Here is a 17,293-nt window from a genome sequence, read left to right as displayed (position 1 = left end):
CTCTCTTAAGAAAACACAAAAATTAACAAAACCGTACTGTATTTTTTCTGGAAAATTTAATTTACCTCTGGTTTTTGTCAAATGGCATGCATTTTTATTCTGTTTCTGAAATCAGATTTGTGCATCCCTTGCATATACATCCTTTGCATGGACAATCCTTTGCATGGACAATATTCATGCTCATGTCTACAACCTTGAATTACTATAAGTGCATGGAGATAATTATCCATCTTGAGAATTGACAGATGCATATCCATGTGATGAAGATAACCACCCTAGCCAGGCTGCTCTATTAAGAAGGAAGAGTAAGAAAGAGAAGGGAAGAAGAAGAAGGTGGAAGGAGAGAGAGGGGGAAGGAGGGGGGAAGGAGGAAAGAAAGAGAAATAAACGAGGAATAACAAAAATAAGGATGGAGAATTGGAGAATAGATGACTACTGCAAGCACCACCAAAATAAAAACCTGAAACAGAGGTGAGTCACCCGCCTGATGAATCTTGCATAAGTGAGAAAAATAAGGAAATAGATTGGTCAAAAGCCACGTGAAACTCAGAAGCATTAAGTAGAGAGTTGTCCTAGATTGTTGACTGTAGAAAACTGGGCTTGGCACATTCACGTGTTTTTCATTTTACTTATACATGGAACTTTCTGGAAGTAACATCTGAAAGTAAGTGGCAAACTAATCTCACCGTAGGTTAGCTAACCTTAAGGGATAGTGTGCCAAGACTCTGTTCCATTCCCTAAAAGAAGTGGTAGGAAGCAGGAGGGGGTCACCCCCAACAAAACTCCACCACCGTTGCTTTGAAAATCACTGAAATTTATGAGACTTGATACCACAATGATGGGATCTCTGTTGATCTCAAGATTCTTGTAATAGGAAGAGCGGCAAGTTGGGAAGCAGACTCGAATGTGAAGGCTGCAAGGAGGCCTGTCTTCTCTCAGTTCTTTGCCATAATTGATAGGCATACACTGACCTCATCAATAGCTGGCTCCTGGCCCTCAAGTATCAGCCTTATACTCATGTTTCCACAGTGTCCTTGGCAGTACAGTCTTCATTCATGGTGAGGGAAACCTTTCCAAGTAAAATAACATATCATGTTAATCTCCACATGGGAAATATTTGAAATATACCCACTGATGTAAGTTGTAAGGAAATTAGCATATATTTTAACTGGTTATAAGTACTATTGCCTAGTCATATAATGGTGCATTATGTTGTTATTAAAGGTAATTATTTTTATTGCCATTAAAAGATTTCCTCAGTTAAAAGTTAAAAAACTACTAGAAGTATGAAATACAGTGTGATCTTATATTCACACATACAGACACACACAATACACACATTTATGTACACAAGCACACACCATACATACATATACATTCTATAAATATTTTAAATATGAACTTACACAAATTCATAATACTCTTACATTTTTGTATGACAATGTTAAAATTCCTCCTAGGAGTCAATAAACCAAAATACTAAGACTTGACGTAAGGATACTGTGGTTATCAATGATTTTCACTTTCTACCATTTCTTAGTTTTTCAAAGATGTGAATTTTTTCTCCGACTCAAGATGGATTATGACTAAAGAGCAAATGTTTCTTTGAGATATTCATAGTTTATATTGTTACCCTTCATTTCAAAAAGTTGCCAAGGGTGCATCACGTCCCTGACAGGAGGAAGCATGAGCTGATGAGCATGTTCAGATGGAGAAGAAGGCTGCTGAAAGGAGAGAGAGGTGGCTACAGATGCTGCAGGCTGACTGTGCTCCTTCCAGACACAGCACACCACTCAGATAACAGATCTCATGTCATTTTGCTGCCCAGAGTTTGCCAATTGCCCATGCCAACCAACAGTAATAGATGAAACTTACAGCATGTCTATCACCACAGTCCCCATCCCAAACCATCCTAGTGTGAAAAAGGGCATCACAAACGCTCATGGATCCGCATGGGGAAGGGGATTGTGCAGGGCCAGGAAATAGGCTTGTACCATTGGGGTTGAAAGTTCTAGGGTCCTGAGAACCTTGCAGAGGGAACTGATAGGAGGACTATGCTGAGAAAGAACATGCCCTGTCAGTACCACCAACGCCTAACCCCATGAGGAATAAGAGACTGAAGGAAAGCTGGAGTAAGGACCTATAGGGCATGAGGTCTAGAGTAAAGACAACAATTGTCCAGGTCCAGTGGTGTTATGGTAAATCACTTCTCTCCTGAAAAAATAAAAATTTAAAAACACTAATTTGTAGGATTTTCAGATTTTAATGATATAATTCTCTATGGCCAACTTTAGGCTGCTAATAGCTATATGGTATAGGAAGGAAGAATTCAATAATGTTTAATACTAACCTCTAGCCAGCCAGCACAAGCTGACTCTGCTTCTTTGTTCCTAGTTTGGAAATCCCCATAAACAGACAAATAAAAGAAATAATCATTCCCATTACTCAGAGACTGAGATGATTCTGATAAAGGTAATACCGTAAAATGTCATGGCCCACCCCTATTTCCACCCACAAAATAGTCAGCAAATGTGCCTCCTTTCTTAATAGCCTCATAAAAGATCCTCCTCCTCCAGGTGTATCACTCTAGTCTTTGAATTCCTGTTTCTTTTTTAAAATTGGAGTGTGGTTGATTTACAATGTTGTGTTAGTTTCTGCTGTATAATGAAGTGAATCACCTATTTGTTGTTTTTGTTCAGTCACGAAGTCTTGTCTAACTCTTTGTGACCCCATGAACTGCAGCTTGCCAGGTTTCCTGTCCTTTACTATCTCCCTGAGTTTTTTCAAATTCATGTCCATTGAGTTGTTGATGCCATCCAACCCTCACATCCTCTGTTGCTCCTTTCCCTTCCTGCCCTCCGTCTTCCCTAGCATCAGGGTCTTTTCCTGATGTGTCTTCTCTTCACATCAGGTGGCCAAGAATTGAAGCTTCACCTTCAACATCAGTCCTTCCAGTGAGTATCTAGGGTTAATTTCCTTTAGGATTGACTGGTTTGATCTTGTAGTCCATGGGATTCTCAAGAGTCTTCTTCAGCAGCACAGTTCAAAAGCATCAGTTCTTTGATGCTCCGCTTTCTTTATGATTCAACTCTCACATGACTACTGGAAAACCATAGCTTTGACTATACAGACCTTTGTCAGCAATGTGGTGTCTTTCATTTTTAATATGCTGTCTATGTTTGTCATAGCTTTCCTTCCAAGGAGCAAGCATCTTTTATGGCTGTAGTCAATGTCCACAGTGATTTTGGAACCCAAGAAAATAAACCTGTCATTGCTTCCACTTTTCCCCCTTCTATTTGCCATGAAGAAATGGGACCACATGTTGTGATCTTCATTTTTTGAATGTTGAGTTTTAAGCCAGCTTTTTCACTCTCCTCTTTCACCTTCATCAAGAGGCTCTTCAGTCCCTCTTCACTTCCTGCCATTAGGGTAGTATAATCTGCATGTCTGAGCTTGTTGACATTTCTCCTGGCAATCTTGATTCCAGTTTGTGATTCATCCAGCCTGGCATTTCACGTGATGAACTCTGCATATAAGTTAAATAGGCAGAGTGACAAGATACAGCCTTGTCCTCCTTTCCACATTCTGAACCAGTCAGTTGTTTTATGTAAGATTCTAACTGTTGCTTCTTAACCCACATCCAAGTTTCTTAGGAGACAAGTAAGGTGGTCTGGTATTCTTATCTGGTTAAGAATTTTCCACAGTTTGTTGGGATCCACACAGTCAAAGGCTATATGCATACATATATACCCTCCTTCTTGAACCTCCTTTCCCCACCCCATCCCACTCCTCCAGGTCATCAGAGCACTGAGCTGAGCTCCGTGTGCTATATTGCTCAAGATTCTAGTAATAGGAAGAGCAGCAAGTTGGGAGGCAGACTCGAATGTGAAGGCTGCAAGGAGGCCTGTCTTCTCTCAGTTCTTTGCCATAATTGATAGGCATACACTGACCTCATCAATAGCTGGCTCCTGCACTGTTTTCCCTTGATGATTTATTTGGAATGAACAGAAGAATCTGCTGAACACTGGAGGAGGAATAAAATCTTCTGAGAAGTTCCTTTGCACCCCTACTATATTCAGGGAGTACAAGAAGAAGAAAAAGTAACTCAAGAACTGAAGAGATTCACAGCACAGGAAATGACAAGGGGATTTTCTTTATCTGAGGAGGCAGTTAGTTTTTAATGCATAGGATCCAGACGTAGAACAGTACACAAAAGTTGCAGTGGCCTTTTAGAATGCTATCCAGTGCTACTATGTCATTTATGATGAGGGAAAAAAGAATTGCTACACAGGCATCTTTCGATTTTTTTAAGAGGGTAGATAGAGTTGACTCCAGCAAGGAATCAGAACCTGTGCATCAATGTTAGGTGTGAGTGAAACTGTAACTTTCTCTCCATCTCCTATTGCTGACAGGCCTTCAGCTCTGCCATCTCCCACCTCTTCTCCCTCCTCCAGTCAGTCACTCTTCTTGTCTATTCACTTGATGCCAGCCTCTATATGCCTGCTGTTGCTGTTCTGTACTTTTCAAGATCCTATACTATAAAATTAAAAATGCTTTCTTTATAAAAAATGATCACCAAAAAAAAGTATAATTTTACAACTTTAAAAGCCAAACATTTATGTGTGTACTTGTGTGAATATGCACACACTCATAACTATAAACACACACACACACTACAGTGCTGTTTCTTCCTAAAATGAAAATACAAAGAAACCCTCCTCATTCTGGGCACCTGAATCTCAAATAGGTTCTTCAATATTTGGAACTATTGTTTTTAAAAAATATAAAAGGAGATTGAGAGTGACTGGATGGACCCTATAATTTGCAGTGAGGACTTGTAAATGTACTTTACTGGAATGACAAAAGAAGCATTAGTATCTATAAAACAAACTATACATAATATCTGTGTTTCACTGGGATTAACTTATTCTGTTTCACTGAAGACTGGGCACCAAATGAAGTGCTGGAGCTGAATAGAGTCAAAGAAAATTCCACCCCTGAGCCATTCACATCCTCTGGGTCTGATGTCAAGGAGTGTCAACTCATGTGTGTGGGGGCTATAGTGCGTGGGGCACTTCATGGTATCAGGGCTCTCATATTTGTTCTAATTTGGCCTTGATAGTTCCATCTGCAATTCCTAGAGGTCCATACAGTTTTTACAAGGCCCTGAAATGTAACTTTGATTTTCTCTGATTAAATGCTTTCTATACCTATGCAGTCAGAATCTCAAAAGATATGACTTTCATTGTGGTCCTCAATAGGCTGCCCAAGCTTATTTCTTGCCAGTGGCAGCTTGCTGTGTATTTCACCCTGGGGACTTTCTTGAGTTTACACACAATCTGCTCTCCGCTCCGAAGGGCTGAGGAGTTGTTTTGTGGTTGGACATTCTCTCCATTTGGTTTCCTTCCCTCTGGCTTTCATGAACATTCAAATAAGATAGAGGGAACCGGAATGAGTCCTCTTCCAAGCGAGTATGATCTGAAACACAAGCTGGAATCAAGATTGCCGGGAGAAATATCAATCACCTCAGATATGCAGATGACACCACCCTCATGGCAGAGAGTGAAGAGGAACTAAAAAGCCTCTTGATGAAAGTGAAAGAGGAGAGTGAAAAAGTTGGCTTAAACCTCAACATTCAGAAAAAGAAGATCATGGCATCCGGTCCCATCACTCCATGGGAAATAGATGGGGAAACAGTGGAAACAGTGTCAGACTTTATTTTGGGGGGGCTCCAAAATCACTGCAGATGGTGACTGCAGCTATGAAATTAAAAGACACTTACTCCTTGGAAGAAAAGTTATGACCAACCTAGACAGCATATTCAAAAGCAGAGATATTACTTTGCCGACTAAGGTCCATCTAGTCAAGGCTATGGTTTTTCCAGTAGTCATGTATGGATGTGAGAGTTGGACTGTGAAGAAGGCTGAGCGCTGAAGAATTGATGCTTTTGAACTGTGGTGTTGGAGAAGACTCTTGAGAGTCCCTTGGACTGCAAGGAGATCCAACCAGTCCATTCTGAAGGAGATCAGCCCTGGGATTTCTTTGGAAGGAATGATGCTAAAGCTGAACCTCCAGTACTTTGGCCACCTCATGCAAAGTGTTGACTCATTGGAAAAGACTCTGATGCTGGGAGGGATTGGGGGCAGGAGGAGAAGGGGACGACAGAGTATGAGATGGCTGGATGGTATCACAGACTCGATGGATGTGAGTCTGAGTGAACTCCGGGAGTTGGTGATGGACAGGAAGGCCTGGAGTGCTGCAATTCATAGGGTTGCAAAGAGTCGGACATGACTGAGCAACTGAACTGAACTGAACTGATGATCTGAAAGAACTTCCTTGCACAGAAATCCTAGAACATGTATTTCCTATCTATTATTCGTGAGTATTCTTTCCATCCTTAGCTGGATATTATTTCTGTTTTCATAGTTTTCTGTGGGATTCTGCAGGTAAGACATTGAATTTTTAGCAAACATTTATTAATGTAACCTGATTGGCCTTCCATCCTCCCTGTGATGGAATCCCCTGGGCCAGAGGCTGAGTCAAGGGTTCCATTGCGGAAGTCCTCAGTCAGTCCTGCCCTGATGCCTATCACACACACATGTATGCAGGCTAAGTTGCTTCAGTCATGTCTGACTCTTTGCAACCCTATGGACTGTAGCCTGCCAGGTTCCTCTGTCCATGGGATTCTCCAGGCAAGAATACTGAAGTGGGTTGCCATGCCCTCCTCCAGGGATCACACACACACACACCCTCTTAAAAATCACCACCCTGTGCAAGATCACTCTGGAAAACTAACAGAGAAAATGGAAAAATGGGGTTAGTAGCACAATGCTTAATAACTCTGTGACTAAAAAAAGAGAGAGCTAAGAATCTAATAAAAGTAGGGACTTCCCTGGTGGTCCAGAAGTTAAGACTTTGTTTTCCAATTAAAGGGGTGCATGTTTGATTGCTGGTGGGGGAGCTAAGATCCCACAATCCTCATGGCCAAAAAAACAAAACATAAAATAGGAACAATATTGTAACAATTCAATTAAGACTTTAAGAATGGTCCACATCAAAAAAAAAAATCTTAAGAAAAAAGTAATCTAATGAAAATAATTTCACAATTTTTGCATATTAATGTGGTTATAAAACATAGCAATAAATATGACACCTACAATGGCACCCCACTCCAGTACTCTTGCCTGGAAAATTCCATGGACGGAGGAGCCTGGAAGGCTGCAGTCCATGGAGTCGCTGAGGGTCAGACACGACTGAGCGACTTCACTTTCATTTTTCACTTTCCTGCATTGGAGAAGGAAATGGCAACCCACTCCAGTGTTCTTGCCTGGAGAATCCCAGGGACGAGGGAGCCTGGCGGGCTGCCGTCTGTGGGGTCACACAGAGTCGGACACGACTGACGCGACTTAGCAGTAGCAACGGCAGGAGGAAAAGGGGACGACAGAGGATGAGATGGCGGGATGGCGTCACTGACTCGATGGGCGTGAGTTTGAGTGAACGCCGGGAGATGGTGATGGACAGGAAGGCCTGGCATGCTACGATTCATGGGGTTGCAAAGAGTCGGACATGACTGAGCGACTAAACTGAACTGAACCTTTAAAACGACATACTTGTTTATGGCAGTATTCCTTCAGAACCCTGTGTGCAGAGGAAGAGAATAAAGTAGAAACAGAATAGGGGTGAGAGAAAAAAGCAAAAAGCAATAGAGAAAAAGAACCAGAGGATGTCTGCAAACTAGGCTAGGTGGCCAGTGGGGGTTCAGGGCAGGGAGGAACAGCCTTGTGTTCTGTTTGGAGTAGTCATCTGGGAGCAGTTTTCTGTGGCCAATTTGGGCTTCTTGCAGAAAAAGGCATCAGTAAAGCAGCTGAGAATCTTGGTGGTGCTCAGCTGATGCAAATACATCAATTCTGTTGGCAAAAATTTGGAGAGAGGCCAAGAAGACCCAGCAAAGGAGCCACTGGCCAGCTGCAAGAGAGTGAGGCCCATCCAAGGGCACCTTCACAGGTAAGTTAACCTTAGGCTCTGAGGGTGGTAGGGTGCAGGCAGGACTTTTCCTGCCAGGAGCCAGCACCTAGCACTGTCAACCTAAAAGTTTTCACAACCTAAAAGTTGAGAGTTATGTCTTGTTCAGTGGGAATTTTTAGGAAACTTCAAACCCAGTAGACAGCATCTCAGGTAGCCCTGGGAGAACTGCTCCAAGGAGGCAAGGGAAGGAGCCAGGTTATACAGAAGTTTTACAACAGAGGGCAGATAGTCTGTACATCAAAATATTATTGTTAATTAAGGAAAACCAGATATCTGAAGTTAAGGAATTTAGTGTTTTTCTATGTATGGGAAGATATAAGAGTTTGGGCTCACTGAAATCATTCATTTCATATGTATCTTGACTATCTGGGGCCAATATCTTGTGTTTTTCACATCCTGAGCTCCCTTGGAACTCACTGTAGGAAGTGGCTGCAGTCTGATAGCTGCTAGATTTTAGATACTGTCCTCCTTCTTCAGTGCCCTAAGAGCTCATCAGCTCATATTGGAGGGCTGCAATCACTGATGACTGTGACACCCTTGTTTGCTGATATGACAGGAAATATTCCATTTCTCAGCACCACAAAGTGTTTACTCATTCAGTGCCTACCCTACCTGGTTTAAGGTCATTTCTGGCTGCTATGAGAGAGGCTGAGGGCACATACTGGGTGCATGCTGTGGTGACCGCCAGGGATGAGAACAAGGGGCTGCAGTGACCCCCCAGGAATGAGAACAAACCCCAGGAGCCTGTATCAGTACAAGCAGAGTCTGCAGCCAATGAGGATCTCTTCAACCTGTAGCAGAGTTTTGTTTCCAGTTGACCCTCTTGGGTTACAGTGATCAGGACTGCTTCACAGCCCAAGGTGCTGTGCTGGGTACTTTCAAAAATGAAGGCTTTCATGGCCCAGGGCTGGTGCCAGCTCCCTCCACACTCATGCCCCATATGATTACCTTTTCCAAGAAGCACGCTGGTTATCCTTACCAGTTACAGTTACTCTTTAAACAGACATTTGCTGAAGTTCTATGCATTTTTTTTTAGCTTAAATGTGAATTGTGTGTCAGTTCCAACCGTGGCAAATTTAGCTATAGTTTGAAAGAATTGTGCTCCATCAAAATGGAGAGCCCAATGGGGTTCCTTTCAAGGATTTGCATTAAATAACAAAAAGAGCTTTTTAGAACTCTTCTGGCTGTTAAAATATTAAAATTCAAGAGCAGTAAAGTGCCGGGAGCCAGTGTGAGGAATCCCGCCCGTGACAAGGTCATGAGGAAGGAAGCTGACATACGCAAGGCGTGCTCAGACTTCAGGGACCCCTCTGGAAATTCCTAAGCATGTACCCCAACAAAAATCTGCCGGCTTTTGTGCTCTGCTTTTCCACTCTTCTGACATTTTCTGGAAAAAGTCAATTCAGGGCTTTAGTCTTCTGCATTTGAAAGAGTGTTTCAATCCAAAAACCCCTCTGATGGCTTTCTAGCCTGCCTGCAGGACTTGTACAGCTGCGCATGTGATTGAGGCCTCCTGACCGCAGGAGGCACAGGAAGCTTAAAACATCCTAGGAATGTAGGAGCTTCCGAGGAGTCAAAATCTAGAATAAGACTGATTAAAAGTTTCATTTTTGGGGTCAATGCTTGCTGCCAAATTTTCATATCCTTTATTTTTAGATATAGTTGGTATATAGAAAAACAAGTAGTAGACCTGGTATTAGCAACATTAGATCTTTGAGTTAAGTACCTTCTTCGTTATATCCCACTGCACCTTTGTTCTATAGAGATGTAACTTTAATGCTTTAAGGAGATGCAGATTAAAGAAAAACACTTCAGGGGAAACAAAATTAACATTCATTAAGGAAGAGAGCCAAAAAGTGTTAACAAGCCTCTTGGCCAGAAGATAATGTAAATCACCTGAGACCTTTTGTATACAAAATGATGTATAGAAAGAGTCTGGGCTGCGAACGCTACATAATTTTGTGTTATCCATTGATCTCCATGTTTTATCAAAAGTATAAAAGGCCTTCTGAACAATAAAGGATGGGACCAGGGGCCAGGGGCCAGGGGCCAGTTTCTCGGGCCAGCTTCTCGAACTAGTCTCTCGGCCTGGTTTCTTGGGACTCTGGCTCCCCTCGTGTCTCTCTCTCTCTCTTCTTCTCTCCCCTTCCCTCTCTCTGCTCTTTACTTTAACTTCAGGCTGAATCTCCACCTGGGGCGCGGAGGCTCGCCAGGTCTACTTACTTGCCCCGGCTGTTAAGACCCGCGCGAAAGGGAGCTTAAGGCGAGGCACCCTTAAATATTCAAGCGGGCGCCGGTGGCCCAACGTAGATGGTGCAAATTCCTTGTCTGGAATTTTATTGGCCTTCCGCGTAAACCAAGCTATTCAGCCCTCTTCCTCCACTTAATCTTCTTACTACACTATAGTTTCCTAATCTAATCTTATATTAATAAATAAACAAGTCTTTCCACGCCAACGCCGTCCACCCTTCGAATTCCCTGGATCCACCGGGGCTGGACCCCGGCAGTAAAGGAATGTATAAAGGCAAAAGCATCCAGTTTATATGAAATGAAAACTTTTCTTAAAGTTCCTTGAGTATTGTTTTTAAAGGAACTAAAGAGCTGTTTTTCAACAACAACAACACAAACTTCTTCCCTGGCATCTTCAACTCCATCAAACTTCCCTACCAATGCCTCAATTCACTTTTGAAACAGAAACTGTGCATCTGTTCTACCAGCATGTCCCATATTAAATGAAACAACTGCTCCTGAAAACTTTAGCATTACTTACATGGAGAGAAGGACTGGAAACAGTCTTCTCCACAGAATAGTTTGAAAACATATATGCACTGCTGTGTTCATAGCAGCACTATTCATGGTAACCAAGACATGGACACAAGCTAAATGTCCATTGACAGAGTAATGGGTAAAGAAGATGTGGTACATGTATATGCAATGAAATATTACTTAGTCATAAAAAAAGAACTAAATAATGCTATTTGCAGCCACATGGGTTGCTGCAACTAAGTGAAGTCAGAAAGAGAAAGGTAAATGCCTTATGATATCCCTTATATGTGGAATTTAAAATATGACACAAGTGAAACTATATAGGAAGGGGAAACAGAATCATAAACTTAGAAAACAGACTTGTGGCTTCCAAGGGGTAGGGGAGGGGGAAGAAAGCATTGGGAGTTTGGGAGTAACAGATGCAAATTATTGTCTGTAGGACAGATGATCAACAAGGTCCCACTGTATAGCATAGGGAACTATATTCAACATTCTCTGATAAATCATAATGGAAAAGAATATGAAAAGTATATGCATGTTTGTATATACATCTGAATCACTTCGTTATACAGCAGAAGCTAATACAACATTGTAAATCAGCTATACTTCAAATAAATAAGCAGTCCTCTTGAAATGTAATTTGAGTAAGTTCAGGTTGAGCAAGCATATAAACCTTGAAATCAACCACAGAGTGTTGAGGTGATGATGTGCACTGCGCCACTGCTGTCTGACTCAGTCAGATCTTGGTTCAGAAGCTGCCGGCTCCCCCAGATCCCTGTTAATGGAGCACCCAAGATGATCTGCGGGAGCTCTCTATTACTGTGGGGATTTTGGAAATGCTGAACTATTTCAACACCACCAAGTACCTCAAGTCTGTGGGCTGAAAACCAGTTTCCAAATTGTCAGAATTATAAACAGTGAAGCGCAAAAATCTCCACCTGACAATTTTTTATCTATCTAGATTTGGGAATATTTTTATAAATGCTTAATGTAACAGGCAAAAGACCTAAAAAATATTGAACAATGTCTTTAAAACAAATACACTTTTTCGCAAGTGGAAATATAAACATAAATTGTAGCCTGGAGAAGCAGTCAGCTGAACTATAAGGCCAGGGGAACAAGACAAAGGAGACGCAGAATCTGGGAGCCCATTTCTGCAGATGGTTGAGTCACAGAGACCTTTGTACAAGATGATTCATACAATGGTCACAAATCCTACTTCTAGATCCTTTCAAAAGATCTTCCTTTGTTTCATTTACCTTCACACTTTCAGAAGTACTCTGTTGTTATTTTTACTTGCATAAGTGTCTTTAATCATGAGATTTGTCTTCTTTCCTCACTATGCTAGATAAGGGCACATTTCTTACCTCAAAACTAATTTCAAAGATGTGCTTCACATGATGAATAAAGCTTTTCCAATGAAACATGGGTTTTGCTGTAGACTTAAGCATGCTTGAATAATGCAGATGAGAGCACAGGGAGTGTTTCTGTTTCACCAGTCCTTTCACTAACTGCTGGGACAGGCTGATGGGAGGCTCCCAGACCTAGCAGACATAGACAGCACTGCAGCAAAGAAACTCAACCGGTGAAGAAAAGATTTGTGTAGGAGAGGTCCGCGGTGATTGGCTAAAGCTTCTTAACCGTAATGATGTTGACTTTAATAATTTAAATAGCCTTCCCTCTTTTTTCCCCTAAGTAATCTAGCTAAGTATGCATCATTTTTTGCTGATCTTTTCGAAGATTTAAAACCTTTTGGTTTTGTGGATTTTCTCTAATTTTTTTTGTAGTCTCTATTTTTATCTCTGCTCTAATCTTTATTATTTTCTTTGTTTTGTGGCTTTGGGTTTAGTGTTTTGCTTTTTCTCTAGTTCCTTAAGGTGTAAAGTTAGGTTGTTGATTTGAAGTTTTCTTTTTGTTTTTAACATAGCATTTATAGCTACAAATGTCCCTCTTGCACTGGCTTTCTGGCATCCCATAGGTTGTACCATGCCATTTTCATTTCTGTCAAGATATTTTCTAAGTTCCTCAGTGCTTTTTCCTTTATCTGATTTGTTGTTTGAGTGTATTACTTAATTTCCACATATTTGTGGATTTTCCAGTTTTCCTTCAACTGCTGATTTTCCAGTTTCCTTTCTATCTGATTTTTTGGAAGGAACTAATGATCTGGATTTTTTTTTTTTTTAATACAGAGACTTCTATCCCAGATAAGATGGCATGGACCCATTTCCCCTTGCTCCTCCTTGTTATGCAGAATTATAAACCCTAGAAGTAGTGTAAGAGACATTATAAAAAATCTATGAAACGTAGGAAGAGAAAGAAAAATAGTTTGTGGCTCCAGGCTTGAAGGAACAGCATAAGCATCTTCTATGAGATGAAGGCCCCTTTAGACCTGGTGCATCCTGGAGCCCACATAGCAGGAGAATGCCCCCTGGGCATTCCTACTACCTTGAGCAACAGTCCATCTGACAACATTCAAAACCACACCATCAGGAAGGTGGATTAGGAGCCCTGTCAGAAATCATCTTTCTCCAGTCTGGACCTGAAATTTCCCTGTCTGCAGAAAGATACCTAGGTGGGCAGTTTGCATATGAGAAACAGACACAGTCAGAGCACATGGCTGATTTGGAAAGATGCCTTGTCTCCTTGGGCCTTCAGACCTTCATCCATCATCCAGAGATGAAGGATTGCCTGCAGGTTTTGCAGCAGGGGAAATACCACCACCATCATGCTAAGATCCTAGTGGTGATATGTTCTAATCTTGCTTAATGTGACCATTTAGGGGAAATAATGTATATGATATTTCTCTGTATTATTTCTTACAGTTGCATATGAATCAATGATTATTTTTAAAACATCCAATAAAAAAATCAGAGAGTAACCAGAATCCAAGATCAAGAAAAGAATGGAGATAAACCAGGAAATAACATATTCATTCTTTTCAAGTTAGCACAGAAGATGTACAAAATTGACCTTATGCTGTGTTGTAAAGAAAGTCTAACAAATGTCAAAGATTTGAAATTAGACCAAGTATGATTCTGTGACACAGTAAACCTAGTTGTCAATAAAGAAACAAAACTGGAAAACCTCTAAATGTAGCAATAATATTTTAAGTAGCCAATGAGTCAAGGAAATAATAATATATGTTAGGAAATGTTTGTATTAATTAATAGTGAAAACACAACAGATCAAATTATCAAATTCATGAAATACTTTTTTCTAAATCTGTGCCTAGAGGAAAATAGCTTTAAATACACAAGTTAGAAAAGAAGAAAGCCTGCAAAATCAGTGAGTACTAAGGAGTTAAAAACTAATAATTATAAAAATTCAGTGAAAAAAATAAGAGTAGAAAAAGTTTTATTTCTAGATAATAAAATAGAAAGAATATTTAATGGAGAGGGATAATGTTTTCATCAGAATCTTCAAAGATTAAAAATACGATAAACTACTAACAGTGCTGATCACAAAAAAGAAAGGTACAAACAATATTAAGAATCAAAAGAGAAAGAGCTACAGCTATAATAGAAATGAAAATGATAATCAGAATATCATTTTAAAATTCATGGCGATAATTTTGGACTCATTTCTAGAAAAATAAAACTAACCCAAACTCAAAGAGTAACAAGTAAAATTTTCAAGTATCCTGTAACAAAGCTCATTCCACAAAGAAAACTTCAGTATCAGAGACCTTCACTAGAGAACTGTTAAAAAAACATTAATAAAGAAGTAACATGAATGCTACACATATTTTTTTCAGAGTATAGAAAAATAGAGGAAAATTTGCCAACTTTATTAATGCAGCAAAATAACCTGCACACCAAACCTTGTACTGAAGTTTAAAAGAAGATAAAATTTTAGATCAATTCTTCTCATGAATATAGATACAATATTCTAAAAATGGTGGCAAAATGAATAAACAAATATATTAAAATGACACTAGATCATAAAGAAGTTTACGTATATTCCTATTAACTTCAGGAATGTAAAGTTGGTTTAAAATTGAAAAATTAATCAATATAAATCACTACATTAACAAAAAAAGGAGAAAAAATGCATAACTTTCCCAAGAAATACATGAAAAGAATTACATAAAATCTAGCCCCTATTTAGGAGTTCAACTTCCAACTGAGATGTAAGAAAAAGGAACATCTTTAATCTGAGAAAAGACACTTAATATTAAATTTAATCAACATCATACTTTCTGATATATAAAACACTGGAAAATTTGCTCAAAGGCCAGAGGTAAGATAAAAATGTCCATTATCGATATGCATTGTCAACTTTTTACTTGAGTTCAGTTGCTCAGTCATTGTCCAACTCTTTGTGACCCTATGAACTACAGCATGCCAGGCTTTCCTGTCCATCACCAACTCTAAGATCTTGCTCAAACTCATGTCCATCAAGTCAGGGATGCCATCCAACCATCTCTTCCTCTGTCACCCTGTATCCTCCTGCCTTCAATCTTTCCCAACATCAGAGTCTTTTCCAGTGAGGCAGTTATTCACATCAGGTGGCCAAAGTATTGGAGCTTCAGCTTCAGCATCAGTCCTTCCAAAGACTATTCAGGACTGATTTCCTTTAGGGTTGTCTGGCTTGATCTACTTGCAGTTCAAGGGACTCTCAAGAGTCTTCTGCAACACCACAGTTCAAAAGCATCAATTCTTCAATGTTCAGCTTTCTTTATAGTCCAACTCTCACATCCATACATGACTACTGGAAAAACTATAGCTTTGACTAGACGAATTTTTTTGGCAAAGTAATGTCTCTGGTTTTTAATATGCTGTCTAGGTTGGTCATAGCTTTTCTTCCAAGGAGCAAAGGTCTTTTAATTTCATGGTTCCTGTCACCATCTGTAGTAATTTTGGAGCCCAGGAAAATAAAGTTTCTCACTGTTTCCATTGTTTCCCCATCTTTTTGCCATGAAGTCATGGGAACAGATGCCATGACCTTGGTATTCTGAATGTTGAATTACAATGTAAAAGTGCTGCACTCAATACACCAGCAAATTTGGAAAACTCAACAGTGGCTACAGGACTGGAAAAGGTCAGGTTTCATTCCAATACCAAAGAAAGAAAATGCCAAAGAATGCTCAAACTCTTGCACAATTGTTCTCATCTCACATGCTAGCAAAGTAATGCTCAAAATTCTCTAAGCCAGGCTTCAACAGTATGTGAACTGTGAACTTCTAGATGTTCAAGCTGGATTTAGAAAAGGCAGAGGAACCAGATAAAAATTAGCAACATCTGTTGGATTATCAAAAAAGAAAGAGAGTTCCAGAAAAACATCTGCTTCTGCTTTATTGACTATACCAAAGCCTTGACTGCACAGATCACAACAAACTGTGGAAAATTCTTCAAGAAATGGGAATATCAGACTGCCTGACCTGTCTCCTGAGAAATCCATATACAGGTCAAGAGGCAGCAATTAGAACTGGACATGGAACAAAACACTGGTTCCAAATTGGGAAAGGAGTACATCAAGGATGTATATTGTCTTCCTGTTTATTTAACTTATATGCTGAGTACATCATGAGACACACTGGACGGGATGAAGCACAAACTGGAATCAAGATTGCCAAGAGAAATATCAATAACCTCAGATATGCAGATGACCCTACCCTTATGGCACAAAGTGAAGAACTAAAGAGCCTCTTGATGAAAGTGAACAAGCAGAGTGAAAAAGTTGGCTTAAAACTCAACATTCAGAAAACTAAGATCATGGCATCCAGTCCCACCCATCACTTCATGGGAAATAGATGGGGAAACAGTGAAAACGGTGACAGACTTTATTTTGGGGGGGTCCAAAATCATTGCAGATGGTGACTACAGCCATGAAATTAAAAGACACTTGTTCCTTGGACCAAAAGCTATGACCAACCTAGACAGCATATTAAAAAGCAGAAACATTACTTTGCCAACAAAGGTCAAAGGTTTTTCCCAGTAGTCATGTATGGATGTGAGAGCTGGACTATAAAGAAAGCAGAGCAGCAAAGAACTGATGCTTTTGAACTGTGTTGTTGGAGAAGACTCCTGAGAGTCCCTTGCACAGTAAGGGGATCCAACCAGTCCATCATAAAGGAGATCAGTTCTGGGTATTCATTGGAAGGACTGATGCTGAAGCTGAAACTCTGATATTTTGGCCACCTGATGCAAAGAACTGACACATTTGAAAAGACCCTGATGCTGGACAAGATTGAAGGTGGGAGGAGACAGGGACCACATAGGATGAGATGGTTGGATGGCATCACCGACTCAACGGACATGAGTTTGAGTAAACTCTGGGAGTTGGTGATGGACAGAGAGGCATGCTGTGCTCCAGTCTATGGAGTTGTAAAGACTCAGACAGGACTGAGCGACTGAGCTGAACTCAACTGTAGCTTTAAGTCAGCTTTTTCACTCTCCTCTTTCATTTTCATCAAGAGACTCTTTAGTTCTTCTTTGCTTTTACTTGAGGTTCTAACTAATGTGATTAAGTCAAGAAGAAAGAAACAGTATGAATATTGAAT

This window comes from Capra hircus, chromosome 8, assembly GCF_001704415.2.
Source record: "Capra hircus breed San Clemente chromosome 8, ASM170441v1, whole genome shotgun sequence".
In the NCBI taxonomy this organism is placed as follows: Eukaryota; Metazoa; Chordata; class Mammalia; order Artiodactyla; family Bovidae; genus Capra; species Capra hircus.
Note: the sequence above shows the minus strand (reverse complement) of the source record.